General features: G+C 38.8%; 1 protein-coding gene across 18 annotated transcripts in view; it reads right to left on the reverse strand.

The window, feature by feature from the left end:
- EIF4G3 (eukaryotic translation initiation factor 4 gamma 3) overlaps positions 1-27,595 on the reverse strand; it is a 365,407-nt gene that overhangs the window by 229,452 nt on the left and 108,360 nt on the right. For 14 of the 18 annotated variants that reach the window (XM_067722985.1, XM_067722940.1, XM_067722969.1 and 11 more), the window contains one exon: positions 8,037-8,165. The exons of the other annotated variants lie outside the window; for them this stretch is intronic. The gene's annotated coding sequence lies outside the window, so the exon portion shown is untranslated. Of the gene's footprint in view, positions 1-8,036; positions 8,166-27,595 lie in introns of those variants that run through there. 18 annotated transcript variants of the gene reach the window in all.

A 27,595-nucleotide genomic window follows, 5' to 3' on the forward strand; every position in this document is an offset into this window, starting at 1 on the left:
GAGAGGCATGCTGTGAGGTTTGTGGGATCTTAGTTCCCTGACCAGGGATTGAACCCCAGCCCTCAACAGTGAAAGTGTGTAGTCCTAACCGTTGGACCGCCAGGGAAGTCCCAAAGATGCTAGCTTTCTTATACTTCAAGTAAACTTTCTCATTTGATCACTGATAAAAACAAATAAGCCTGTATTAAGCTCATCCTCTCCCTTCTCCCACATCCATGCAAATTGAATCCACCCCCTCAATTAATCTGGATAAGAACATTTACCTATATGTCTGATTAAGCTCAGGACACTATTCTACATGTCTATGGTACTTATCCCCTCTGCTGACCTTTCTCCCAGTAGTCCTATCTGCCCACTTCCCCCATAGCTCTCTGAATCACATAAATGGTGCTATGGATGGAGGTGCCTCCCTCGCCCCCTGCAAAAAATTCATAAACTGGAGCCCTAACCCCACAATGTGATGGTATTTGGAGATGGGGACTTCAGGAGACAATTACATTTAGATGAGGTCATGGGGGTGGGGCCCTCATGATGGAATTAGTGCCTTTGTAAGAGACACCAGAGAGCTTGCTTGTCTCTCTCTCTCTCTCTCTCTCTCCCCCCCCACCACCACCCGCCCCCCCCACCCCCCGCCATATGGGGACATAGTAAGGAGGCAAGGCAGCCTTCTACAATCCAAGAAGGAAGTTCTCACCAGGAACCAAATCAGTCAGCCAGCACCTGATCTTGGACTTCCTAGCATCCAAAAATGTGAGAAATGTCTGTTGTTTAAGCCACTCAGCCTACGGTATTTTGTTTTGGTAGCCTGAGCTAACTAAGACAACTGGAGTATAAATTTTTGCAGGAAAAATCACAAGCACTCTGAATTGAATAGTCAAACCACTCCATTTCCTAATTCTCTGTTCTATTTCCCATCCCCTGATTTACTGGCACATGCTAATTTCTGTAGGTGAACTGAGGCTGCAATTTTCAAAACCATAAAAATCTGAAAAATCATGTCACAGCTAGGTAAAAAACAGACTGGTGGAGCTGAAATGAGTTTCTCTTCTAAAACTATGGGAAGTAAGTGAAGTAAAGAGGTAAACCTGCAAGGGAAACTCTGGAAGAGGTTTTGCACTACCTATTATAACAGATGAGTGGTAGCTAGAGAAATCAAGAAGCGCCTCCCAGGACGTGTCCAGAGGAAATAACTCCTTAAACGTGAAACAGATAAAATCCTAAACCTTTTTCCCCCTGACAGAACTGAGATGAAAATAAACAACATCATCAACAAAAAACTGAGCTTACACCAAAGACAATGAAAAAAATGCTTGTGAAAGCACTCAGTTCTTACAGATTGGTTCTTAGAAAATTCTTTTTCTTTTTTTAATTAACTTATTGATTAATTAATTAATTTTTGGCTGCATTGGGTCTTCGTTGCTGCACATGGGCTTTCCCTAGTTGCGGCGAGCGGGTGCAACTCTTCGTTGCAGTGCATGGGCTTCTCACTGCGGTGGCTTCTCTTGTGGCAGAGCATGGGCTCTAGGTGTGCAGGCTTCAGTAGTTGTGGCACTCGGGCTCAGTAGTTGTGGCCCACAGGCTCTATAGCACAGGCTCATTAGTTGTGGCATACGGGCTTAGCTGCTTCACGACATGTGGGATCTTCCCGGACCAGGGATCAAACCCGAGCCCCTGCACTGGCAGGCGGATTCTTAACCACTGTGCCACCAGGGAAGTCCCATCTTTGGTTTTTAAAACTGTGTTGAATTAATGTAGAATTCATTTTTAAACCTTTCACCCTTCACACTTAAAGATTTCAAAATATAGGTTCTAGTCTTATAGATTTCCCAAACAGAATCTGAAACTTGGTGTTTTAGGGTACGGAAAGTCTGAATAATAGTTGCACTTAACTATCATTCTTACAACAAAACTTAAAAACTAACCACAAATATCTTGAAAGAAAATCACTGGGAATTTTTTCTAGTTACATGCAATGCAAAGAGAAGCATAATCAAACAAACATGCCTTTAGGCATATTTCATGGTAAGCTATAAGACTGCATAAAAGATGAGATTCGGAAAACATCTGGTGGGGTCCTACTTTATAAATATGGTTGCAACTGTTTTTGTTAATAAAGACAAAAGAGCTAAAATTCTCTATCAAATATGACCACATTAAGATAAATCTCAACAATGAGAGAAAAGAGCTTACCACAATTATTTAGCATATATTAGATGAAACCACAGATATAAATGATTTAAATTTTTATAAGCCTTATTTTTATACTAATGACACTTGTAAAGGCATGTTAATTTGTAAACTGCTTAATGACACTATATACTGATGAAATTTTCAATAGGTATAAATTTTTAAGTACGTACATATATTATCAACTGAAGAAAACAAAACAGAAGATTTGGCAACAGGACCAACTAAATGCAGTCAGTACTGCAGTTTCTGGAGGCTACATCAAATCTTTATGTGCCATGAATGCAGCTTCCAAACACCAGTCACTTCAAAGACTGCTTTAGACAGCCATAATATGTTCCATGGGGGAGAAGGCAAGTATAAAAAACAATAAATTTTGCTTTGCTTTCTTTTTTTTAAGGAATGTCAACATTCATCTATTTCAACAATGAAATGTGAAAAACATTTTCAAAGCCTCCTCTACTTATCCTGGTTAGTAACACTGACCGTCAGAGTTGCCAAACTCAGAATTTATTTTCTTCATGAAAGACATTTTAAAAATCAAAAAAAGTACAAAAACTTGCTTGCAGTAAATAAAATCACTGTTTAACTTAATAAGAAAGATAAAGCAGTTTGCAAAGTCTGAAACAATCCATCAATCAACAACTGTGAGGCAATAGTGAGTATTTTTCCTTAGTAAAACAAGACCTCTGAAAGGAAAACGAAGTCTGGAAGTTGGATAAAGTAAAATGATTGTAGGGACCATGAGTTGTTGAATCATATTCTTTTGTAATAATGAAAATAATAATGTTAAAATAAGTGCCATGATCAATAACTACTCCTCAGTGAAGAAGTCCTTTGCTTAGCATTTCCAGAGATAATAAAGAATCTAACCAGTGGATCACACACCATCACCATCTCAGTCCACTACTTAACATGACCAAGTTGATCTCTCAGAAAAAGAGAGGAACCAAATGAACAAGAACAGTGGGTGGAAAACATGTACCACTCCACTTCTTTGGCATTATTCTGAGCATGTCTTCTCAATGATTACTGTGAACATAGCTTAAGAGTTTAGACAGGGATACCGAGAGAAAAATGAAAAGGACTAGGCACTGAACCTGATAATCAGTGCCAGTTTGGACTCCTTAGTTTGTAATTTAGCTCCATTATGAGAAAATTAACTGAGTTAAAACAAATGTGTACCAACAATCAAGCAACAAGCATGAAACACTTTTGTTTTGCTTAAGTAATTTAAGATAATTCAAGTAACAAACTTGCGGTATTTTTTAAAAGACATAAAATGAAACAATGCAAAGTTTGCCTAATTTTAAGTATAAAATATAGAATTCATAATGTTTTCATGGGACTTGCCTGGTGGCACAGTGGTTAAGAATCCGCCTGCCAATGCAGGGGACATGGGTTCAAGCCCTGGTCCGAGAAGATCCCACAGGCCGTGGAGCAACTAAGCCCGCGCGCCACAACTACTGGGCCTGTGCTCTAAAGCCCACAAGCCACAACCACTGAGCCCGAGTGTCACAACTACTAAAGCCCGCATGCCTAGAGCCCGTGCTCTGCAACAAGAGAAGCCACAGCAATGAGGAGCACGCGCACCGCAAGGAAGAGTAGCCCCGCTCGCCGCAAACAGAGAAAGCTGGCACGCAGCAACGAGGACCCAACGCAGCCAAAACATAAATAAATAAATATTTTTTTTAAAAAAAGGACATGTGGTTAAAGAAGTTTCTTTAATCTTTTCTGCAGTTGATTTGAATCTAATAGTTCTGTGTGTAAGAATAAACCACACTATTTCCAACAGAAAATGACCAAGCCTGGCCTCTACTTTTATCCTGGAAGGGATAAGCAAAGACCTGGAAGACATCTCAAACTCCTGGAGAGAGCTTCTAAATTTCACACTAATACCAGACAGGTAAGCAAATTAGACACACACACACACACACACACACACACACACACACACACAATATCCTGAAGAGAACCAAGTAGGCACGAAAATAACAAATGTCACTTATTGAAAGCATTAGCATGTCCTGTTCTGAGGCAGAATTTTATATAGTCTTCATAACAATCCTCTTAAAGAGTGGTACAATTCTAATTCTCTCCTATATAGCAGAAGAAGAAACCAAGTTCTAGAGATATCAAATAATTTACCCAACATCATATAACCAGAAAGTGACAGACCAAGTCCCAGAACCTGGAGTCTGTTTTGACTCCAAGCCTATAATTCTTTTCCCTCTATTTTGAAGGTTTTACTTTCCATAATGATCTACAAACATGTCAACTATTAAACCTAAGGAGGGACTTCCCTGGTGGCGCAGTGGTTAAGAATCTGCCTGCCAACGCAGGGGGCACGGGTTCAAGCCCTGGCCCAGGAAGATCCCACATGCCCCGGAGCAAGTCTGTGCGCCACAGCTACTGAGCCTGCGCTCTAGAGCCCATGAGCCACAACTACTGAGCCCGCGTGCCACAACTACCAAAGCCCATGCACCCAGAGGCCGTGCTCCGCAACAAGAGAAGCCACCACAATGAGAAGCCTGCGCACCTGAACGAAGAGTAGCCCCCGCTCGACGCAACTAGAGAAAGCCCACGCGCAGCAACAAAGACCCAACGCAGCCAAAAATTAATTAATTAATTAATTTAAAAATACATATAAATCTAAGGAGACTGAGTTTCCTACAGAACTCCCCATTTTTCCAGGTATGCCAATTTAGAAAAACTTCCTCACTCTGTAAACAGATGTTAAGATATTGTTGGGAGACAAATGAATCCATATAAGGCTGTCTCTGAAAGGCAGGGGATAAAAGGGGGGGTAATAAATCAGATATGAGTTACTGGGTTCATCCATCAGATTAGGAAGATGACAACAAAACAGACCACGAAGGGAAGCAAGATAATATTTGGTGACCCTTCTCCCTGGAATTCATGTACTCTGACTTCTAAAAGAAACGAATAAAATGGCATACAGAAAGGCACTTGTGGGCTTGACAACTGAGAGCACTGCTAGATCATCCTTTCTTAAATGCAAACTATGCATTTGCAAGCAGCACCGTCTTTCAGAACACTTAAGGGCTTTGGGCCAACTGCTAGGGTCAAATCACAACTGGAAACAGTAAAAATCTGAAATGGAAAACTAAGCTATTCCCCTTGTGTGCCAGTTATCGACTGCTTGCCTTTCAGCTCAAAATTCAACTTGTCTGCCAGTACAGTGAAAATGGATCTGGCACAATGTAAAGCTTGTCAGTAGAGGGCACTGTAAAGATATTGCAGGAGGAAAGGGTTTTGCTTCCTGGTTCCTGTGGGCATGCACAGCAGGCTCCTGCAGAACACACAGCTTCTCCAGAACCTGACTTCCCCAGTGCCCAGCGGCTCTACAGGGCGCAGCTTCTTCAGTGTCAGGATTCTGCTGCAATGTGCAGCAGCCAGCAGTACCCGGTGACTAACAGCTACCCCTGGTACCCTCTGAAGCCATTCTGCAGCAGAGTGCCGCCTAGAAAAAACAGCCCTGTGAAGAGTTTTCCCTCAGCACCTTAGAAGGCAGAATTCTGGAAAGTTCCAGAGGGTGGATTTCTAGTAAGTTCCACTGATGTGGCACCACAGCAACTTCTCTACCATTCAGAGAACCACATCATGCCAGATCTCAGCCCAAGGTGGGGGGAGCAGTCTCCTAACAGTAGCATGAAATAGAGGCACAAGGTTGGACAGGCCTTTTTTAGATTTTGGAGAGGACATACATTACATATGAGTGTGATACACCTCGACCTACCTACAAAGTCATCTGGGAGGTTTCTAATTTTGATTGAGGGAAAGAACAAAAGGAGGCTCTGCAGTAAGTTTAGGCTGCAACACAAGCTGCTCTACCACATGGGACCTGTGATCCAGCAGATTCAAGGTTATCTGAAGTGCCTGTGGCAGAGATGCTGTAAGGAGCCTGTAGCCATTGTGCACTGCAGCAGCTCTTTGCTAAAGGAACCGGTGCTAGAGAAGCCAGCTTTCCTCAACACTCCGTAAGATGAATTTCCAGCAAATTCCAGAAGAAGGATTTCTAGCACGTTCTACTGGCATGACACTACAATGACTTCTCTACTATAAGGTTATGCCACAGCCACACACTCTCTGGTAACAGGGTGGAGAAGAAGGCTCTTCCATGGGGACTCCATCTTGGCCCCAGGAGAAGCAGCTACTCCTTATATTTGTAATTTTTATATCATTTAGAGTTCTCTTTCTTACTAGCCAATCCCTCTGTACTCCAATCCCTTATTATATTTAATAATCCTTTATATTAAACTTTCCCTATTCAACTTACTACAGTTTTTCTTTGCTCCTGAGACTCAGACCAACATACCTGATTAATAGCGTGGGTGGTTCTGTTCAGTGCCATGAAAACCAACACTAGAAACTCATCCTAAACAATTAAGAATTCATTTTGACATATTTTACTTTTAAAACTCAAAGTTAAACAAGAATGATTTAGACCGAGTTTAAGTATAGTACTAAGCCCAAATTAATTTACATATTCCTGAATAGCGCTATTTCAATCATGCTTTGGCAAGTTGTACATTCCTTCTCCAAACATTCTATAGTTTGAACTATCATTAATCAACACTTATAACCACCAGCTTTTAGCATTATTTTCAGTAATTCTTCCTCTTATTATTCAAGCTCTTAAAGGCCTAAAATATAAAAGCCCAAATTGAAAATAATGTTATAATATTAATTTTTATTATTAAAAGGAATGTTTCTTACATGTAAATACTGACAATCTCAAAACAGCTTGGTTCAAGGTTATTGGCTTGACTCTCTCTACATTCCAGTAAGAGACTTCTTAACTCTACCCCACTCTTAACCACAAGGAAGACCAAATAAGCATGTAATGGTGAGTTGGTACAAGCTGAAAGATTTCTTGGGAAATGGCTTAAAATGCAGGGGACCCACAGCGACATCTTAAAACAGTTTGTGTCTCCTGTGCCTGTTACTTGGAAATAAACTAAGGAGTTCACTATTCTTTAACAGTTCAACAAAATTTTAAGCCTAACAAATTCCAATAATCTATTTATAAAACCAAACAAACAAAAAAGCCCTGTAAAATTATCAATACTAAGAGGGAAAGACAGCCATATCTTTTACGAAAGTAGAAAATAACCACCAACACTCCACCAAAAAGTGAAAAGGGAGACTAACGGATTACACATTGAAAGGCAAACAAGTGCTTTACGAGATCTTTAATGAACTTTATAGAGTCATACTCTAATTTCTAAAACAACAAAAAGGAAAACTAAATATCACTGACAGTTTATTTTGAATTACTCCATAAATGAAATGTGTAAAACTGTTAGTAGTCACTATCATGGGAGGTGTGTCTAAAAAAATGTATAAGAGAAAATAGAAATTACTCTTCAAGTAATGTTGTATGTTTGCTTAAAAGTTTGCTTTAGAAAAATAGAAATTCAGGCTTCCCTGGTGGCACAGTGGTTAAGAACCTGCCTGCCAATGCAGGGGACACGGGTTCCAGCCCTGGTCCGGAAAGATCCCACATGCCGCGCAGCAACTAAGCCCATGTACCACAACTACTGAGCCTGTACTCTAGAGCCCGTGAGCCACAACTACTGAAGCCCGCGCACCTAGAGCCCATGCTCCACAGCAAGAGAAGCCACCGCAATGAGAAGCCTGCGCACCGCAATTAAGAGTAGCCCCCGCTCGCCACAACTAGAGAAAGCCCAGGCACAGAAACAAAGACCCAATGCAACCAAAAATAAATAATAACTAAATAAATAAATAATTTTTTAAAAAAAAGAAAAATAGAAATTCAGCTCTGACATGGAAATTTCTTTTAGGAAAAAAAAGGTTTTTCTTACTTGAGAGAGTCCAGGGGACGATGCATGTCCCGGGGGCGTTGCCGCTAGATTTGGATGCCCCTTGTTTATTTCATGTGCTGAGTAAGGGGAAGGGGTTGGGGGTCCCGGCTGTCTTGCTACTTGTGTTACCTGTGAGGAAATCAATTTAGTAAGAGTATTAGTAACTCAATCTTCATAAATATTGCCAAAGTAGCTAATTTTTTAAATATGGAAGTATCTGTCTCACACTTTATACTAAAGTGCCAGACTGACTAAAGGCTTAAAATTTCAAAATTGAACAAATGAAATTCCTAGAAAAAAAGACATGAATATTTTCATCCATTCAATAAAAGATTCTTGAAACATACCTAAAACTAAAAATCTTAAAGGAAAAACTATGCTAAATGAAAAAAGCCAGACTAGAAACTACATACTGTACGATGCCATTTATATGATATTTTGTAAAAGGAATGAAAAAGAAATAAATTATTACAAGGGAAGAGGATAACTACGAAAGGGGCACAGGGAGATTCTGGGGGGATGACATAACTGTTCTGTATCATGTCTGTAGTGCAGATTACATCTCTTTGTGCTTGTCAAAACTAACAGAACTGTATACTAAAAAAGGTGAATTTTACTTTAGGTAAATTATACCTCAATAAACCTGAACCAAAAAAAGTTACTTATAGAGCATAATCTCATTTTTGTTTTTAAAAAAGTACATCTAAATATACATGTACATGCACATGTACATGTATATATATTTCTATATGTGTATCTACATCTACATATGTGTGCATATATATAATATACTCACAAGTATACATGTCACATTAAAAAGATCTGTAAGAAGATACACAAAGATCTTAAAAGAAAGCATGTAGGCGTTTCTTTTTTTTCCTATCATTTTTATTTTCTAATATAGTTCAACAGTCAATTAGCTATTTTACCCAAGTTCTTAGATCCTCTGAATTCTACCATAGAGTTAAAAACTCTACCCAGGGAGAAATGAAAGTGGTCTCCAAATGACATTAGATTTTCCTGGAATTCAATCAATCAGTCAGAGGCTCTGAAGAAAGTCTACTCCTTGATAATCTAACCCTAGAATCCATTATGTCTATCTAAAACAGAAATAAATGCCTAAAGACTCAGCTACCTGTTCCCAAAGCTGAAATAAAATGGACTTACAGAGAACTAACTACAGTCAAAAGCTTACAGGCTAGTAAGAGACACGAATATGCTAAAATGTGACCAAAGTTTAAAACTGAAATTAATTGTACTTAATTTCTTCCCTGCTTTTTAAATAGCTTTATGATTTCCTTGAAAAACTTTGTTTCCAATTTGGAGTGAAAATTACATTTAAAAGGGCATGAGGTTTACCATGAAATGTTACAGCATTTATAAATCTCATCAGGGCAATTTTTCAAAGGATACAAGTCAGAATGCTATCTAAACATCTACTTTAGAAAATTAATAACCAGAAATGAAGAGTTCTTACAAGCAAATTTCTCACCAACAAGGCTTTATAAATTCATATTCTTGTTTCACACACTCTAGAATAAATTATTTTGATATTCTACTAAAGCAAAGCATCAAAATGGACACATATTTTTAACATTAGGAAAAAAATTTGCACAATGAAACAAAGTGAAAGAAGTTAGCTATATAAAATGTCAAGTCAATTCTCCAATTCATTCTGATAAAACAATCAAAGATTAAATTTACCCAGGGCAAAAAATCATAATATGGAAAAATGTTTTTCAAACTGCTATTAAGAATAAATTAATATTAAAAGATACTATTACATGGCCATACTACCCAAAGTGATCTACAGACTTAGTTTGATCCCTATCAAACTACCCATGACACTTTTCACATAACTAAAACAAATAATCCTAAAATTTATATGGAACCATAAAAGACCCAGAAGTGCCAAAGCAACCCTGAGGAAACAGAACAAAGCAGGAGGCATAACCCTCGGGACTTCGGACAACACTACAAAGCTACAGTAATCAAAACAGTGTGGTATTGGAACAAAAAACAGATATATGGACGAATGGAACAGAATAGAGAGCCAGAAATAAACTCACACACCTGAGGTCAGTTAATCTTCAACAAAGGGGACAAGAATATAACAATGGAGAAAAGACAGTCTCTTTAGCAAGAGTGGTGTTGGAAAGTTGAACAGCCGCATGTAAATCAATGAAGTTAGAACACACCCTCATACCATACACAAAAATAAACTCAAAATGGCTTAAAGACTTAAATATAAGACACAACATCACAAAACTCCTAGAAGAGAACACAAGCAAAACATTTTCTGCCATAAACCGTACCAATGTTTTCTTAGGTCAGTCCACCAAAGGCAATAGAAATAAAAGCAAAAATTAACAAATGGGATATAATCAAACTTATAAGTTTTTGCACAACAAAGGAAACCATAAACAAAATGGATAACCTACAGGCTGGGAGAAAATATTTGCAAATGATGCAACCAACAAGGGCTTAATTTCCAAAATATAAAAACAGCTCATACAACTCAATAACCAAAAAAAAAAAAATTGAAAAGTGGGCATAAGACCTAAATAGACATTTTTCCAAAGAAGACATACAGATGGCTCATAGGCACATGGAAAGATGCTCAACATTGCTCATTATTAGAGAAATGCAAACCAAAACTACAATGAGGTATCACCTCACACCAGTCAGAATAGTCATCATTAAAAAGTCTACAAATAACAAATGCTGGAGGGGGTGTGGAGAAAAGGGAACCTTCCTACACTGTTGCTGGGAATGTAAACTGGTGCAGCCACTATGGAAATAAGTATGTAAGTTCCTTCAGAAACTAAAAATAGAGTTGCCATATGATCCAGCAATCCCATTCCTGGGAATATACCCAGATAAAACTATAATTCAAAAAAATACGTGCACCCCTATGTTCATAGCAGCACTATTTACTACAGCCAAGACATGGAAATAAAGAAGATGTGGTACACACACACACACACACACACACACACACACACACACACACTGGAATATTACTCAGCCATTAAAAAGAATGAAATAATGCCATTTGCAGCAACACGGACGAACCCAGAGACTATCATACTAAGTGAAGTAAGTCAGAAAGAGAAAGACAAATACAATATGATATCACTTATATGCGGAACCTAAAATACAACACAAATGAACATATCTATGAAAGAGAAACAGACTCACAGATATAAACTGACTGTGGTTGCCAAGAAGGAGGGGGGTTGGGGAGGGATGGAGTAGGAGTTTGGGGTTAGCAGATGCGAATTATTATATATACAATGGATAAACAAGGTCCTACTATATGGCACAGGGAAGCATATTCAATATCCTGTGATAAACCACAATGGAAAAGAATACGAAAAAGAATGTATAACTGAATCACTTTGCTATACAGCAGAAATTAATACATTATAAATCAACTATCCTTCAATAAAATTTAAAAATAAATAAAATATATTACTACATGCATATCACAAATAACACAATAAGTTTTTTTTAAAAAACTTCACCCCAATATTGCCAAGGAACTAAGGAAACAGGACGTAGACAGGATACTGTGAATGCGTTTACCATGTCCCCAAAACTACAGAGCAATGCATCACAGCTGCCTTAAAACCACACCCAAAGAATGATTCCATTTTGGAATACATACCCTGAAGAAATAATCTTACCTCAAAAACTAGGAACTTAAATATATGAGCAAAAAAAGGTAAAAATAGCAAATAATGAGAAAATAAAGTAACATAACTGAAGACATAAAAAATACATAGATGTGAACTGCCACCAATTGAAATGAATATGTGAAATAATCAAGAGTAAAAAAGAAAAGATACACCCTTTAGAACTACAAAGAGATTCTTCTATGTTCTACTGACAAAGACCAGAATAACTAAATCAATGATTTCAGATAAAGATTAGTGTTCAGTGCCCGCGTGCCACAAACTACAGAGCCCACAGGCTCTGGAGCGCATGCGCCATACATAACTAGAGAGAAGCCCATGCACCGCAAGGAAGAGCCTGCGTGCTGCAACAAAAGATCCTGTATGCCACGACGAAGATCCCGCGTGCCACAACTAAGACCCGACACAGCCAAAGATAAAAAAAATAAATACACAAATATTTAAAAAAAAAAAGATTAGTGTTCATGTTTCCCTGAAAACTGCTTAAGTGCACTTTTTAGAATATTGTTATCACCCCATGAAATACAGATGTTTGACAAAAGGAGAAAAGGCATTTAGCCAAAGCACATGCTACTGCTAACATTAAAATTTTCCTTAAAGCAAGCACCAGTGAAAAACAACCTTCATAGGCAAATATCCCTGAAGTATGCATTCTCTGCTGTTCCTAAAGAGGGAGGCAAATTGCAGGAATCCTTTGGTATTGTATATTCTAGTAGAGTATTCCCTCCCAAATTTGGAGGTTTCTACTAATAAAAGCAAACCAAAGAAAATAAATCTGTATCAAAATAATAGGAGAATCATGTCATTCTTAAAAATTCTCCCAAAAAAAGCTACTACATGCAATAAATCTCTGGCCTTCACTGTGATCTATTTAATTCAAAAAGACCCCCTATTACAACTGTCATACTGCATTATGTACTACATGTTTGCTTTCAGTGTACTATAGAGCTTACTATCTTTGCCGAGGAAAAAGGTATACCATCTTCAATTAGAAATTATACAAAATATAAGTAGGTAACACAACCCTATCCCAAGGAAATGGCACAAGGTCTAATGAAGTTGTTGAGGATAAAATTCAAAATTACATGAAACTTTGAATATCTTCTTTCAAAATATTCCTAGATGAATGATTATTGAATTTTCTAGTCTCTGGCTACAGTTTCTTCTCCTCTCTGGCTAACTTATTCCATTTCAGATCATACTGTTATAATCCATGTCCTTTGAAGGTTGTGACAAGAGGTTCTCATGTAAAGGGGAAAAAACCATGTTTTCCCATTATTTATTATTAGTACCGTCTCAATTATGGAGGCTGGGAGTAGAAGTATAAAGTAGCTAATTATGGCAACTACTTAACCACCTCCAAAGCTAGAATATTTTTGTCTTTTATGTAATATTCATTTTAAGCAAAATTAATCAAACATTGTGCGGTATGCAGTGTGTGTGTGTGTCCTGTATTTAAGTTTAAAAGATTATATGCCCAAGAAACATTTACTTTTTATAGATATTATAGTTTTGCATTGGCAATAATGTAGAGCATCCAGAATTCTCATTCATATGCTGGTGGAAATGTAAATTGGTATAAGCTCTTTGGAAAAGAATTTGGCATTAGTTAGTAACGTTGAAAACAAGTATACCCTGTAACCTAGCTCTTCCTAGGTATACATTTGCGAGAAACAGGAAAATGTGCACCAAGGTACGTGTACAAAAATGTCCATAGTTGCATTGTTCTTACTACCCAAAACTGGAAATAACACAGCCATTCATTAGCAGGAGAATGGATCAATAATGAAATATTTTCCTATGTGGACATCAAATTTAAAACTACAGCGACACATCACAACTTGAATGACACTCATTAATGATACTGAGTGAAAGAGAACACAGAAGACTACAGAGTATGATTCCAAAAAAGTTCCAAAACAAACAAAACTTGACTATACTAATTTAGAAATGCATAAATGGATGGCAACACTGTAAATAAGAGGAGTTTTTTTTTAAGGCAGATATATTGGGAAGACAAGGAGTTAAGATCAGGTAAGGCCACATTATGTTTTATTTTTTCACACCTGAGGGGTGAGACATAGATTTTGCTTTAAAATTATTTGTTAAACTCTACTTTTATGTTTTATGCACTTCTATGCACGAATGTTATAATCCTCTTCCACTCCCTAAAACAGTTTACAGACCAAAACAAGCAAATTACTTAGGACCTGGGGTACAATACTAGTTACACTGGTACTAGTTATACTGCTGTTCTACAAGGAGTAAGAATTTGAAAAGAAAATAAATTAAAAGAAAACCTCTAAAATTTTTATCTTGGTGGAAACTTCAGCTAGCTAGTAAATTTTCATTCAAGAGTTCTACCTAGGGGCCTCCCTGGTGGCGCGGTGGTTGCGAGTCCGCCTGCCGATGCGGGGGACACGGGTTCGTGCCCCAGTCTGGGAAGATCCCACGTGCCGCGGTGCGGCTTGGCCTGTGAGCCATGGCCACTGAGCCTGCGCGTCCGGAGCCTGTGCTCCGCAACGGGAGAGGCCACAGCAGTGAGAGGTCCGCGTACAGCAAAAAAAAAAAAAAAAAAAAAAAAAGAGTTCTACCTAAAATCATCTCCTATAAAATCAATGCTACTTTGTGGTTGCTGACCAAATGTAACTTGAAGAATCTTTTGAGAGTTTAAAGCTAAACCATAAAGGCCATGGAAACTAAGATGAGTCAGTAAGCATAAAGTTGAGGGCCTCCTTGTTGGCGCAGTGGTTAAGAATCCGCCTGCCAATGCAGGGCACACGGGTTTGAGCCCTGGTCCGGGAAGATCCCACATGCTGCAGAGCAACTAAACCCGTGCACCACAACTACTGAACCTGCGCTATAGAGCCCAAGAGCCACAACTACTGAGTCTGTGCACCACAACTACTGAAGCCCAGGCGCCCTAGAACTCATGCTCCGCAACAAGAGAAGCCACCGCAATGAGAAGCCCATGCACCGCAATGAAGAGCAGCCGCCGCTCGATGCAACTAGAGAAAGCCCACGTGCAGCAATGAGGACCCCCACACAGCCAAAAATAAATAAATAAAATAAATAATAATAATTTTTTTAAAGTTGCTTTATTTAGCACTATATTACCTGATTTGAAAAAATATTCTGGTCAATTAAAGGCTATAATACATAAACTACAATTTTCAAATAATAGTAATCTAAAAATTAAAGTTTCCTGAACATGATCATTCTCTCATGACCCCAGAGCAATGAAAATACTATGTGGGAAACAGATGTGGGGGAAAAATGGCCAGGTTTAAGCAACAGGAAGTAGGGACTATGGAGAACTGGACAGAATACCCATCCCCCATAGGGCAGTAGATACTCAGATACTCAGCTGTAGCCAAGTGCTGCCATTCAGGAATTCCAAATAAGCCATGCAGTATCTTCCAAGTTTTCAAGAAAAACTAAAAATAAAGATTTTTACATGAAATTTTCCTGACCTCCAAAACACTGTACAAGCCAAATAAAGCACATCTATAGATTAAGTACACAGGCATTAAAAAAAAAAGTACACAGGCAGCCAGTGTGTGAATCTGGCTCTAGGGGCACCTCATGATCATCACCAAATATGAATTTTCTGGGTTTTTTTTTTTTTTTTGAGAAAACAAAGGACTATTTATTACTTTCAACAACAGCAGTAGCCAGAGTATGAGCATTTTTGCGCCACACTTTGAACCTGAGTCCCAGGGCAACACAAAGAGGGCCAGGTGACAAGTGCACATATGGTGACTTGCATTACCTGAAAGAACACTGCACTTAGGAACTTGAATCTTTTATAATGGGCAGTAAGCATGCTGCCTTTTGCTCCAGAAAGAGATATTATCTTTATTATACAATAAGCAGGCATGCACATTTCCTCTGAATGTCTTACACACCGCCATGGTGTTCTTCCACCTCTGCCACTTTATGTACCAAGAGAGTAATAGGGTAAAGAAAAAAAATGAGAACAGTAAAGCACTGATGAATTTATTCAGAATATTCCAATCAGCAAATCTAGAGAGAATAAACTTTGTTTAAAGGAAGTACTCACGTATAGACCTGTGACTGAATTCTAGACAAACAGTCATTGAATGAATACAGATATATTGTTAAACGTTATAGACACATATATACAGTAGTATATCTTTATTCATTGCATCTACATAATATATGCATATATTGCACAATATATGCAATAAAAACATAGCACTTAAAAACACACAATAATTAAATCTTTATTAAAAGAATTACAAAGGATTCCTATCAAGAAATATTAATGTTTTCAGCAAAAAATGACTAATATAAAGGTTAAAAGGGCACATGGTTTATGTCTGAGAAGCCACCCCGTAACTTTTTAGCCCAAGATGAAGTTTATTTAGTGAAGTCATCTAAAAGCATTCCAGGGCTTCCCTGATGGCGCAGTGGTTGAGAGTCCGCCTGCCAATGCAGGGGACGCGGGTTCGTGCCCGGGTCCGGGAAGATCCCACATGCCGCGGAGCGGCTGGGCCCGTGAGCCATGGCCGCTGAGCCTGCGCTCCGCAGCGGGAGAGGCCACAGCACTGAGAGGCCCGTGTACCACAAAAAAATAAAAATAAAATAAATAAAAGCATTCCAACAGCTGCAATTCCCACATGGAAATGACCAAGTTCAATTTCTGGTAGACTGGAAAGATTCCAAAGCTTTTCTTACTTGGTTAATTTCAACACTCCATGAGATCCTCTAGCAGCTGAATGGATAAGCAGTTTCTCCTTCTGATTAGTTTTTCATGTATGTCATCCTAGTTCTTCCTTCAGGTCATTTATTTCCCAATATCTAGAGATATTTTTAATTACAGATATTGGGAAATAAATAGAAGCTGGTTTAGTCAACTAAAAAGGAACATTACAGTGGATACTAGATACGTATCATGACATTTTTCAAAGTCTCTCTGACATTACCACTGCCAATCCCCTCCCATAACCAAGAAAAAGAGAAAGTAAGTGACTTTCCTCTTTGTTCTACTCTTAGCTACACTTATTAGGTTGAACCATATGGAACTTCAGATATTCAAGTTGTTTTTCACATTAAAAAAAAAGGCAATTTCATGATTCCAGTAATACTTAAATACTCAAGCAAACAGATGCTATCCTGGACAGTTCTGATAAATGTAATATTTAAACAAAGGATGTCACAGTCATCAACATCTGCAGCCCTCCAATGTGAGCTGGTGAGCCCTGAGGAAACTCAGCGCTGAAAAGACTACCTGCCGGGACTTCCCTGGTGATCCAGTGGTTAAGAATCCCCCTTCCAATGCAGTAGACGCGGGTTCGAGCCCTGGTCAGGGAACTAAGATCCCACATGCCACGGGGCAACTAAACCCGCACACCGCAACCTACTGAGCTAGCGCGATCTAGAGCCTGTGGCCCACAACTACGATAGTCAGAGTGCCACAACTACTGAGCTCACGCACTCTAGAGCCCATGGGCCACAAGAGAGCCCTCATGGGACTTCCCTGGTGGCACAGTGGATAAGACTCTGCACTCCCAATGCAGGGGGCTCAGCTTCGATCCCTGGTCAAGGCACTAGATCCCACATGCATGCCACAACCAAGAGTTCGAATGCCACAACTAAGGAGGCTGCCTGCCGCAACTAAGACCCGGCGCAACCAAATAAAATAAATAAATAAATCTTTTTTAAAAAAAAGAGAGAGAGAGAGAGAGAGGACCCTTGTGCCACAACTACCAAGCCCGTGAGCTCTGGAGCCTGCTCACCACAACTAGCGAGAAGCACATGTGCTACAACGAAAAGCCCATGCACCACAACAAAAGATCCCACACGTTACACCCAAGATCCCACGTGCCGCAAACCAATACCCAGTGCAGCCAAATAAATAAATAAATATTTTAAAATATATATATATACCTGCCACCTAGCAGCCATCAGACTGTAACCACTCCCTACCATGAGCCCTGAGGAAACTCAGGATGTGAAAACACAGGATACTGGCCCCAGAAAGCTGAGGTGCATACCAAAGGAATGATTTCAGTGAGCCCAGTCTCTTGCATCCTCCCATACATAGAAAAGCGCTAAATTCCTTAACTTGAGAGATCTGGTTTTCTTTAATTAACAATAATCTTTTGACGTTCAGACTATCTGCCCTTTGTTACAAAACTTCAATATTACCTGGCTCCCGCCATCACCTCTCTGGAGCAGTCTCTCAGAACTATCTGAAATGCTGTCTCCCGAACTGCAGTCTGCATTTTTGCCCCAAATAAAACTTAACTCGCAACTCTCATGTTGTGCTTTTTTTTTTTAAGTCATCAGTTCTATCATGGACTCTGTAGTAGTGGGTTCAATTCTGAAGATTGTTTCTTTTCATATTTATTAATTGGCAATGGAAACAAGAGAAAGAAAAGCAGATTAGCTGCTTTTTCAATGTTAACAGTTGAGTACCTACCACAGATCAGTAACAATAGAATAAAACTAAGAAAAAAACACCTGGGACTTCCCTGGTGGTGCAGTGGTTGAGAGTCCGCTGCCGATGCAGGGGACACGGGTTCGTGCCCCGGTCCGGAAGGATCCCACATGCCGCGGAGCGGCTGGGCCCAGGAGCCATGGCTGCTGTGCCTGCGCGTCCAGAGCCTGTGCTCCACAACGGGAGAGGCCACAGCAGTGAGAGGCCCGCGTACCGCAAAAAAAAAAAAAACACCTGGCCTCCAAGCATGTCTAGGTATAAAAGGTAACAAACAGCACACCAAGTGTGAATCCTTCGGGGCCAGAGGACAAATTGTTGCAAGCAGAATTCTAAAATGGTTCTCAATATTCCTGTCTCTGGTGCTCGTACCCTGTATAATTCCTTCCCCTTAATATACCAGTGAATATGATGGAATATCACTCCTATGACTAGGTAACTACACAGTTGACTTCAAGTTAATCAAGAAAAAGATTATCCTGGGTGGGTATGAACTTACTAGGTGAGCTCTTTAAAGCACAGTGAATCAAAAAGGTACTCTCCTGTTTTCTTTTTCTAATTTATTTTTTATGTTTATTTTTGGCTGTGTTGGGTCTTCGTTTCTGTGCGAGGGCTTTCTCTAGTTGCGGCAAGCGGGGGCCACTCTTCATCGCGGTGCGCGGGCCTCTCACTATCGCGGCCTCTCTTGTTGCGGAGCACAGGCTCCAGACGCGCAGGCTCTGTAGTTGTGGCGCACAGGCCCAGCTGCTCCACAGCATGTGGGATCTTCCCGGACCAGGGCTCGAACCCCTGTCCCCTATATTGGCAGGCAGATTCTCAACCACTGCGCCACCAGGGAAGCCCCTCTCCTGCCTTCTTAAAGACTAAGCTGACTTACAGGTTATGCAAGGACCACATAGCAAGGACCCAAAGGTAACCTCTAGGAGCTGAGAGCAATTCCTAGCCAACAGCCAGCAAGAAAACAGGGACCTCAGTCCAACAACTACAAGGAAATAAATTCTTCCAACTATCCTAATGTGTATGGAAGTGAACCCCAAGCCTTACATGAGATTCCAGTCCTTGCCAACACTTTAATTTCAGCATGGTCCTGAGCAGAGGACCCTGCTAGCCCAGACCCACAGAATCTGTGAAGTAATAAATGGGTGCTATTTTAAGCTGTTAATTCTGTGATTTGTTACATAGTAATAACAAAAACTAGGAAAAGACCTCACATGGCACAGAAACAACAGGTATAACATAAGACCCTGAGATCTTGACAAGGTCAAGAAATGGGAGTGATTAAACTGTTACAAGTAGGGGGTCCGGGGTAGTCCCCCCATCATGAGGCTAAGAGGAGATGGCAGCAGAGGCAATATTACTTAAGGACTTGTAGGCATGGTAAGGACTTGGGATATTATTCTAAGTGGAATAGAAAGCTAATGGAAATTTTTCTTTTCTTTTTTTTTTTTTTTGGCTGCGCTGGGTCTTCATTGCAGCGCACGGTCTTCTCTAGTGGTGGCATGTAAAGCCTCATTAGTTGCGGCACGCAGGCTTAGTTGCCCCACGGCATGTGGGATCTTAGTTCCCCGACCAGGGATCGAACCCACAACCTCTGCATTGGAAGGCGGATTCTTAACCACTGGACCACCAGGGAAGTCCCACTACTGGAAATTTTAAGCAGGAGCATGACCAGATCTGATGCTTTCCAAAGATCATTTTGGTTGCTTTGTGAAAAGAAAGAATTGAAGAGTACAAGAATGGAAACAGATTCATTTAAAAGCTATCACAATAAGCTAGGCCAAAACTGATGATAGCTTAGAACAGTAAAAATAAAGATGAAAAGAAGTGGACCAATTTGGGTTGTATATTAGAGGCAGAGCCAAACAGAATTGCTACTGATTTGACTGAACGGAAGGGACAGAAGGGAATGAGGATTGACTGATTCACTTATTTAATATACATTTATTGAGAACAAATTGTATGCTATGCACTGGTACATGGGATACAAAATTAGGTGAATAAGGCTCTAAAATCTCTGTCTTCATGGAGTTTACATCCTAGCTGAAGGTAATAAGATAATCGTAACAGATTTAATAATTTTTTAAATATATATTTTAAAGTGATAACTATTATGGAAATACAGGATGGCTTTTAAGTCTATGGCTTGAAATATTCAGTGGGTGGAGATATTCATGTGAGATAGGGAGAGCAGATTTAGGGGAAAGGGTAATCAAAAGCAATATATGCCTATTAGATATCCAAATGGAAGTGATAAGTAGCCAGTTCAATATCTGAATCTAAGCTCAGAAGAGGAGTCAGGGCTAGAGAAGATAAATTTAGAAGTAGGTTCATATCAAAGTTTCAGGTAGTCTCTAAGCTAATTCTGAAAACTAGTAAATGAAAATATGAAAAAGTCTGAATTTATAAACCAGGGGCAAAAACCATAGCTAAATTTATTTCTGGATCTATTTGGTCAGTGTTAATTGTTGCATATTCAAGACAGTGCTCACCCTCTCAATGGAATCCATATGGCTAATTTCTCTGCTCAGAATTATAAAAGAACAAACAAGATTATCATAAGATGAATCAGTAATGTCCTAAACTAAAACTAAACCAAAGTAAGAATCTCAGAATTTTAAAGACAGAAGGTCTTTAAGATCTTTAAGACAAACAACCTAATTTCAGCAGTCCTAGGATCAATACAGACCTAGCACCACACAGAAGAAGGCCCAAAACAGATATTTTTTTAGACTGGTTAATTATTTTTTTTAACTGAGGTATAACTGACATATAACAAAAGTTGTTTTGTTTTGTTTAATAATGGGTCTGCTAATGTTAGGACAGAATATAAAGGACAGGACAGATAACCGTAATACAAACCAATTTGATATGATTCCTAATTTTACCTCCTCTGACATACAGTCAACACTGACTAAGCATCAGTGCTCTGTCAGGCACTGTATTAAGCTTTAAACATGAAATAGCCCTTGTCCTTAGAAGTTCCAATAGAAAGAAAATCACAGTAAGTAAAGAAACAAATCATGTGATAAATCCTATAAGGATATGTATTTAAAGCATTGATTAAAAACCAGAAGTAACTAGGTCTGAAACTGGGGAAGGCTTAGTAAAATCTGAGTTGCACCTTGAGAAGTAAAAAGCTTGAGTTCAGACCAAGAATTAGAGATATTATTTTTAAAAGAAATTTACTGAGTACAGAGGGTAAGAAGGTAAAACATGTTCCACATGTTTTAGGTAAGGGGTTCTCTTTAGAAAGGGTTGGGGGAAAGAGAGGTAAGTGGAATGAAGCTGGTACAACTGTAGCCTGATTATAGCCAGACTGTAGAAAAACTACATATTCTTTGCCAAGATATTTTAATTTTTTGCTGTCAGCAAAGAGAAGCCACTGATTTTTTAAATGATTATGTAATCTTACCTCATTTATATTATAAGGATAAAAGAGAGGCTAGAATGTCCACCAAAAATATCTGTATACGAACGTTCCTTATTCAAAATACCCAAAAAGTGGAAATGACGCAAGTACCTATTAACTGATGAAGAGATAAATAAAATAAGGTATATCCACACAATAGATACTATTCAGCCACAAAAACATTATGCTAAGAGAAGTCAGTCATCAAAAGGACCAGATATTGTATGATTCCACTTACATGAAATGTTCAGAATGGGCAGATCTATCAGAAACAGAAAGTAGATTAGTGGTTGCCTAGAGCTGGGTGACTGGGGAGTAATGGGCTAATAAGGGACACCAGGTTTCTTTTCCGGGTAATGAAAATGTCCCAAAATTGATTTTGGTGAGGGCTATACAGCTCTGAATATGCTAAGATCCAGTAACTGTACATTTAAACGGGTGAATTACATGATATTCAAATGTTGTCTAAAGATGAGAGAGACAGAGATAGAATCTAGAGCTGAGGAAGCAACCTGAATAGTAATGGGAAAGAAGATGATTTTCATATGGGAATCAATTTCAAAGGACCAATTTGAGAAATAACAACGTTAATCAAGAGCTGCAGAGATAACTTATGGTTTCTACATGCAATACATCACAATATCCAAAGGCATCAACAGGCAACTTATGAAGATTCACGTCTGACTAGGAAAAGACATGGCAGATCTAGAAGTATTTTATCCTATTCACCTAACCTGAACTTCACATGATTGGCTTTGGTGACACAATAGCAAACTGCATGTTCAAAATTTCTATCTTAGTTACTATTCATTTTGGTTTTATCTATTCTTCTTCCATATGTTAGAAACTGAGGCACTGAAAATACAGTAGGAGAAAACATGACCATACCTCACTTCAGCTCTATCATTTAATAGCTGTGTTACTATGGGCAAAGAACTCAGAGTTTCACTTTCTTACCTTGTAAAAAAATAAGGAAATCTTAAGAGGCATGTAATGAAAGACTACAGATACACTTTGGAGAGTACCTAAGATACTGCATGATACACAAAAATTGGAAGCTACTAATATTTCTACTTACAAATTAAACATGAGGTTCATGAAGACCTTTATAGGAACATACAACTTATTTTTAAAATATACAGTTTAACTTGATATCTAGGGCATCTTTAAACATGGATATCATGAGTTTGTATTTATATATGTGCAAGATAGATAACTATTCTTAGAATATAAACGTATTAAATTAAGATGAAATAAATGAGTTTTAGGTCATTTTCCATTAGTTATAACATCAGAGATTTCAGCAGCTGAGGCATAAGCATGAGGTAACAAAGCTCTTTAATTCACTTATATCTGTTCTGTTGATATGCCCACAAAAACAAATTAGCAAAAAGTACAGGAGAACTAAGAGCAGATCATGAAACCCCATCAAAAACAAAACAAAATTAAAATGTAACACTGAATCACTGACTAAAAGAATAACTAATACATTGACTGCATAATAAAATAAATTCCTGTCCTCTGATATATTCTTTAAGGAAAGGATTACTGATTCCAAAAGGAACCCCCATCCTCTTTAGAACTAGATTTTTAATATTCTTAATATAATTCAGGTTCAGACAGTACAAAGGAAAAAACCTGAGACAAGACTGACACCATACCTAAAACTCTACATTTGGATTAGGTACAGAAATGGTTTCCCTAAGACTTAGTCTCTTTTATTTACAGGCCACATGGGAGCTCTGGAGAATCTCACAGGAAAGATTCATGGAGATTATCATTCTCCTTTAATGTAAGAGTTGACAATATAAATTCTCTTACCAGTAATAACTGGGGAAAAAAATCAGATGAAAAAAGAGCAGAGATCACAAAGCAAGAGTTAAGAAGGAAACAGAATTTATAAACAAACAACACTGTTCTGTTTCACCTTTGAGTACGATTTGATTCATCAAGTGTCCAAATTGTTCTAAAAATTTGCTTAGTTATTTGTTAGGGGACCAAGAATCTAACTATATTGAGAGGAAACATAGAAGAGAAAGGAGGGCTGTGAAAGAACTGAAACACCACCTATCAAAGCAAAGAGTCAACTGATAACGACAAATCAATGGTTAAAAAAAAGTATTTTACTTACAGATACAGAGGTAATGCCAGAGGAACTAAAAGCAAAACTAGTAAAAAGTGGCTGCCTCTGACAGGTAAGACCAGAAGGTGAAGAGTAGGCAAGGGGTTGTTTCTTTTCATAATAAACCTTTCTATATTATTTGCTTTTTAAAAGCCATATGTATTCTACTGCTCTGTTTTCGTTGAATAGATGGATAAATGTTAATCAGTTATTTAAGAATCATCATGAAGAAATTACCAAGATAACAAAGATCAAAAAGGTATAGCTGTTAATCACAGTATTATTTATAAAAGCAAGAATAGAGAAATAACACAAATATCCATCAACAAAGGACTAGTTATAGGGACCTCCCTCGTGATCCAGTGGTTAAGACTCCACGCTCCCATGCAGAGGGTGTGGGTTTGATCCCTGGTCAGTGAACTAAGATCCCACATGCTGCACAGTGAGGCCAAAATAAATTAATTAAATAAATAAATTAAAATAACAACAAAAAAAACAAATGACTAGTTATATAAATCACAGTACAAAAGAAATACTCTTCTATGTAAACATCTCCATTCCTAAAAGTGCCTTCTTCCCAATATAGCCAAAACTCTTATGACGTAGTTCTGTATTTAACGACACAAATCATGGGCCACTAAAATGATGCGTAATTCTACCCTGACATGAAATGATACACATGATATGTTAGGATAAAAATTTAACTTCGAGGAATACATGTAAGTATGAACAAAAATCTTTTTTAACTTACATGTGTATAACTTTTAAAGTTGTATGTGTATATTGTATATATGTCTATAAAAGTAAAAAGCATATAAAGAATTCCCAATACATATAAAGGTTTCTCTGGAAAATAATGGCTGATTCTCCTTCTCTTTACAATTTTTTTTTTTTGCGGTACGCGGGCCTCTCACTGTTGTGGCCTCTCCCATTGCAGAGCACAGGCTCCAGACACGCAGGCTCACGGCCATGGCTCACGGGCCAAGCCGCTCCAGGGCATGTGGGATCTTCCCAGACCGGGGCACGAACCCGCGTCCCCTGCATCGGCACGTGGACTCTCAACCACTGCGCCACCAGGAAAGCCCTACAATTTTACTTTCTGATTTTTTTTCTTAACTGGTGTTATTTAGTCAGAAAAAAAGTAAAGCTATGAGTCACCTGTTTAACCATGTTTATAACAGTAAAAAATACATAACGCCACGGGGAATGGGTAATTGCATCCTTAAAATATATATTTAGAAATACTTTTTTTTAACATCTTTATAGGAATATAATGGTTTTACAATGGTGTTAGTTTCTGCTTTATAACAAAATGAATCAGTTATACATATACATATATCCCCATATTAGAAAGACTTGTTAATAAGAAGTTGTTTATAATTTTAAGGGGAATACTAAATCAAAAGTATTTTTTTCTTAAGTACAAAGCAAAACAACTGGAAGAAACATGTTTAAAATGAGTGGCATGGCCCTTTAGGTAGCAAGATAATGGGGTTTTGTTTCCTATTACACTTTTCTTTGAGTTTTTTTTTTTCTTCTAGCAGGCACACATAAATTTTACAGTGAGCAAACCTGCTTTTGGAACTCGCTAGTTAGGTTTCCGGATTGGCCTATAAAATCCTACTTAAGCCAATGATGTAGCTGAAGAAGACAAGGCTCACATTATCCTCTCTCTCCCTGCAGCCACTCAGAGTAATCATCACTGTTATCATCACTCTCTTATCTGTTTGCCTCATTATCCACACAGGGACAGGACTTAAGGAGTACTTACAACAATGTTTGCAGACACGTGCCCCTTCAGACATTTAACAATAAATATTACACTATATTGTTAATTCCAAGACTCTCACTATTTATAATATGGCTATTTAGCAGTAAAACTGACTGAGGAGACTGCTTCAAGAGCGCAGAGTAGAAGGACATATGCTTACTCTTCTTGCGAGAGCACCGGAATCACAGCTAACTGCTGAACTCACCAAAAAAGATTCCCCACATGCAAGAACAAGGGAGAAGCTGCAATGAGACGGCAGGAGGGGCTGAATCACAATAAAATCAAATCCCACGGCTGCTGGGTAGGTGACTCACAAACTGGAGAACACTTATACCACAGAAGCCCACCCACTGGCGTGAAGATTCTGAGCCCCACGTCAGGCTTCCCAACCTGAGGGTCTGGCAACAGAAGGAGGAATTCCTAGAGAATCAGACTTTGAAGGCTGGTAGGATTTGATTGCAGGACTTCACAGGACTGGGGGAAGCAAAGACTCCATGCTTGGAGGGCACGCACAAAGTAGTGTGCACATCAGGACCCAGGGGAGGGACCGGTGACGCCATGGGAGACTGAACCGGACCTACCTGCTAGTGTTGGAGGGTCTCCTGCAGAGGTGGGGGGTTGCTGTGGCTCACCGCAGGCAAAAGGACACTGGCAGCGGAAGTTCTGGGAAGTACTCCTTGGCGTGAGCCCTCCCAGAGTCCACCATTAACCCAACCAAAGAGCTCCACTGGTCAACTCCAGTGCTGGAGTGCCTCAGGCTAAACAACCAACAGGGAGGGAACCCAGCCCCACCCATCAGCAGACAAGCAGATTTAAGTTTTACTGATCTCTGCCCACCAGAGCAACAGACAGCTCTACCCACAACCAGTCCCTCCCATCAGGAAGCTTGCAGAAAGCTCTTACATAGCCTCATCCACCAGAGGGCAGACAGCAGAAGCAAGAACTACAATCCTGCAGACTGTGGGAAAAAAACCACATTCACAGAAAGATAGACAAAATGAAAAGACAGAGGACTATGTAAGATGAGCAAACAAGATAAAACCCCAGAAAAACAACTAAATGGACACAGGCAACCTTCCAGAAAAAGAATTCAGAATAATGATAGTGAAGATGATCCAGGACCTTGGAAAAAGAATGGAGGCAAAGATCGAGAAGATGCAAGAAATATTTAACAAAGACCTAGAAGAATTAAAGAACAAACACCGAGAAGAATTAAGGAACAAACAAACAAGATGAACAATATAATAACTGAAATGAAAACTGCACTAGAAGGAATCAATAATAAAGGAATAATAAAGGAATAAAGGAATCTTCTGCCTCACAATAACTGAGGCAGAAGAACGGATAAGTGACCTGGAAGACAGAGTGGTGGAATTCACTGCCATGGAACAGAATAAAGAAAAAAGAATGCAAAGAAATGAAGACAGCCTAAGAGACCTCTGGAACAACATTAAATAGAACAACATTCACATTATAGGGGTCCCAGAAGGAGAAGATAGAGATAAAGGACCTGAGAAAATATTTGAAGAGATTATAGTTGAAAACTTCCCTAACATGGGAAAGGAAATAGCCACCCAAGTTCAAGGAGCACAGAGAGTCCCAGGCAGGATAAACCCAAGGAGAAACACGCCAAGACACATAGTAATCAAGTTGGCAAAAATGAAAGACAAAGAAAAATTATTAAAAGCAACAACGGAAAAAAATGACAAAAAACATACAAGGGAACTCCCATAAGGTTAACAGTTGATTTCTCAGCAGAAATTCTACAAGCCACAAGGGAGTGGCACAATATATTTAAAATGATGAAAGGGAAGAACCTACAACAAAGATTACTCTACCTGGCAAGGATCTCATTCAGATTGGATGGAGAAATCAAAAGCTTTACAGACAAGCAAAAGCTAAGAGAATTCAGCACCACCAAACCAGCTCTACAACAAATGCTAAAGGAAACACAAGAGAAGAAAAGGACCTACAAAAACTAACCCAAACGAATTAAGAAAATGGTAACAGGAACATACATATCCATAATTACCTTAAATGTGAAAGGATTAAATACTCCAACCAAAACACAGGTTCGCTGAATGTATACAAAAACA

This window comes from Pseudorca crassidens, chromosome 2, assembly GCF_039906515.1.
Source record: "Pseudorca crassidens isolate mPseCra1 chromosome 2, mPseCra1.hap1, whole genome shotgun sequence".
Taxonomy (NCBI): Eukaryota; Metazoa; Chordata; class Mammalia; order Artiodactyla; family Delphinidae; genus Pseudorca; species Pseudorca crassidens.